We start from the raw sequence: 4210 nt of genomic DNA on the forward strand, positions 1-4210 counted from the left end.
TAATTTCAAGAGGGGGACTAATAATATCGTCCTCAACTGTATATACACCATATTATACACACATACACACACCCCATTACACACACACACACACACACACACACACACACACACACACACACACACACACACACACACACACACACACACACACACACACACACACACACACACACACACACACACACACACATACCACATTATACACATACACTCACCACATTATACACATATATACACACCATATTATACACATATATACACACCATATTATACACACATACACACACCCCATTACACACACACACACACACCACATTATACACACACCACATTATACACATACAGACACCATATTATACACTCATACACACACCACATACACACACCATATTTTACACACATACACACACCACATTACACACATACACTCACCACATTATACACATATATACACACCATAGTATGCACACATACACACACACCACATTATACACTCATACACACACCATATTTTACACACATACACACACACCACATTATACACTCATACACACACCATATTATGCACACATACACACACACACCACATTATACACATATATACACACCATAGTATGCACACATACACACACACACAGTACACTCACCACATTATACACACATGCACACACACCACATTATTCACATACACACACACACACACAAACACACAACATTATGCACACATACACACACCACATTATACACACACACACACACACACACACACACATACACACACCACATTATACAAACACCACATTACATACATGCACACACCACATTAAACACACATGCACACACCACATTATATACACACACACCATATTACACACACACACACACACACACACACACACACACACACACACACACACACACACACACACACACACACACACACGCAAACACACACACACACTGTTCGGTTTTTTGTTATTTTTGTCCCCACCGAAGAGGGCGCTAGAAGAGCGAGACTTTGGAAATAACTCTGTGTCCAAATGTTGTTTATTTTCTTTCACACTTGTAAACACGGCATCAGCAGCAGCAGCAGGTTATAAACCTGTAGAAATACACCAAAAAGTGTGCTATCCATTAGATGCTATATTATGAAATGTGTATATATAAATAACAAATACAAATTTACCATAAAGTTTCAGCAATTACTGTATAAATATCTGCAGTTTCTATAAATAATTCATTCTTTAAAGTATCATCAACAAGTTCCATAAATATCAACAATAGAATGCACAACAGCTATTTTGCATCACCAACAACAGACATTACACTTAATCAATTTCGATACATACAAACACCAAAGCCATCGCTACAATTATCAGCTTCAAAGTAGCAGAAACAAGAGCCCATATACAAAAGCCAAGTGAGTGAACCACATCTCCCATCATGCGTTACAGGAAACAACTATGACTACGGCTCGACTACAGTACCCAGAATGCAATGCGAATCAGGAAGTAAGTGCAATAGCGCTTCCATTCAAACGATCATACCGGCAAACCAGTCAAGTTAACTTTAACATTAATCGGCGGATTAAAACAATGCACTAGCTAAGCGACCATAGTGACAAAGTTATTAAGTTCTGACCAGTTAAAAGACAGCAGCTGACGATCAAGCAGTTAAAAGAAACCAGCGAAAGAAAGTAAACCCAGCACCTTACCGGTGATGTGCGCCGCTCTTCCAGCATGCAAATTGGATGTTGTCATTGTGCGTGCACGCTCCCGTTTATACGTATTTCTTGGACTATAACAGCCAACTGCAAGCAAGTACACTAAACCCAGGTGAGTGCCCCACCCACCTAATCAGCTGTGCTGTGTTCCATGTAATCACCCGTGAGTTGACTTACCCTCCACCAAATGACAGTGTGCAAAACACCTCCCACTTGACTGAATGATCGCAAGATCCAATGAAGTCACAATTTTAATTTCTCACTTTCAGAGTCCTTCAAAGTTCTTTTCAGGGTGTGTGTGTGTGTTTTTTTTTTTTTTTCAGTGCATGATGCAGATTTGCGGCTCTTCATGATGTGCAATAAGTATGTACGTGCATGTATGCATGTGTGTGCACGTGCTGAACATAGTGGCAGCGTTCGGCGTACACCACTACGTCAGATTAAGGCAGAGGACCTTGATCCTCCACCGGAAGAAGGACCACGAGCCTTCTTACATCCCTCTTTATCACAGTCGTAGGCAAAGGAGAGCTGCTCTTCTTGCAGCTGCTCGACTGTGATGCAGGAATGCCAGTGCAAGTTGTGATGTCGGCATCTCGGACGATCCCCTTGTTGTCAGGGTAGACGGAGAGAATTCTGCCCAGGCGGAACTGACCCCTCAGGGCATTTGGGTCAGCTACCCAGACAAGGTCGCCGACTCTGACGTTTCTCTCGGACTGATGCCATTTCTGCCGAATGAAGAGATTTGGGCCAGCAAGCTCCCTCCACTTGGCCCAGAAGCGATCCACCCCAATTTGGATAGCCCGCAACCGGCGCCAGGAATGGGTCTCCAGGTCAAGGCCAGAGGTGTCTCCAGCCATCGTTGCCCGACCCAGGATGAGGGAGTTTGGTGTCAGGTACTCGATGGAGCTCTCCTGCTCTTGAGCCCTGGCATCGATTGGTCGTTCGTTGGTTAGGTTGGCAGCTTGGTAAAGGAGTGTTTGTAGCTCTCCCCATGTGAAGGACCCTGTGGTGCCGCCGAGGTTCATGAGTGCCCTTTTCAGAAGCTTCACAGCAGCCTCTGCAGCTCCATTCCTATGTGGTGCATCTGCCGGGTGAAACTCCCACTTCCACTCGGTTCCATGTCTTGCAGCCACATTTTCGATGGACAAGGTCTGCAGGCAATCCAGATGCTTGTAGAACTGCTGTAGAGCTGGTTTGGCGCCGATGAAGTTCGTCCCCCGGTCAGACCACAGTTTCCTTGGATGCCCCCTCAGGGCGACAAAACGGGTGTAGGCCAGGAGGAAGCTTTCTGCTGACTGGTCATCAGTGAGATCCGCATGGACTGCTCTGGAGGCCATACAGCAGAATACAATCCCCCACACCTTCTTTGATGTCCTTCTTTTCACACTATCCTTGACCTCAAAGGGGCCAAAGAGGTCAAGGGTAGTGAATTCGAAAGGGCAAGCTCTCTGGGTGCGTTCTGGGGGCAGGTCACTCATGACTTGCTGGCACATTTTGGCTCTACGCTTTGCGCAGGTGATGCAATTGTTCTGTACCTTTTTGACGAGTCTTCGTCCCCGCATTATCCAAGCCTTTTTCCGTGTTCGAAGAAGGGTTGCAGCGATGCCCTCATGATTTTCTTCATGGGCTTCGTTGACCAGAAGAGATGCGAGCCATGACTGGTATGGGATCAGAGGTACAGATACTTTGTCCTCGTCCAACGACTGGACTCTTCCTCCACAGACAAGTAGACCCGTGGTGGGATCTTTTTGAACGACCAGGCGATCAAGGGTTGCGTCTTGAAACTTGACGTTGTGTTGGGCCTCGAGGGCCAAGAAGTTGAAGGCGGCAGCTCTTTCTTCAGTTGAGAGGTACGTTTTTGCCTCCCACTTTAGGGCTTCTGGGGTCTGGGTGCGTTTGCTCAGCCAGATGTCAACTGCTCTCTTCAGCCAGCCAAGAGCACCACATAGACGCGTCAAAGAGCTGAACCTTTTAGGTTCAACTAGTTCCACGAGAGTGATGATGTTTTGGGCGGGCCATTCCCAGGACTGAGCTGTGGTGGACATGACTGTTGCAGAGAACGCCTTCCTTTGAAGCGCTGCAACATCTCCAGTGACTGAGGAGATAACTTCTCCAGCTGTTTTCACAGGCCATTCTACAAAGGGGAGTTTTAGGAATCCAGGGCCTTCTTGCCATGCAGATCCTTCTGCAAGGTCCTCAGGGGTTGCACCCCTTGTGATGAGGTCAGCAATGTTTGCCTTCCCTTCAACCCATCTCCAGCTGTCGACGGGCCCGGCTTTTTGGATTTCCCCTACCCGATTGGCAAAGAAGGATTGATAGCCATAGCTATCCTTCTGTATGGCTCCAAGAATGGTCTGGCTATCGACTATGTGGACCCACTTGTCGACTTGGATGTAGCAGTGCTTTTCAAAGTAGGATCTCAGGCGAGTTGCGAAGACAGCCCCGCACAGCTCTGCTTTGATGGCATCACCCTTTTGGTCTAGT

The sequence above is a fragment of the Engraulis encrasicolus genome, chromosome 9 (assembly GCF_034702125.1).
Source record: "Engraulis encrasicolus isolate BLACKSEA-1 chromosome 9, IST_EnEncr_1.0, whole genome shotgun sequence".
NCBI lineage: Eukaryota > Metazoa > Chordata > Actinopteri > Clupeiformes > Engraulidae > Engraulis > Engraulis encrasicolus.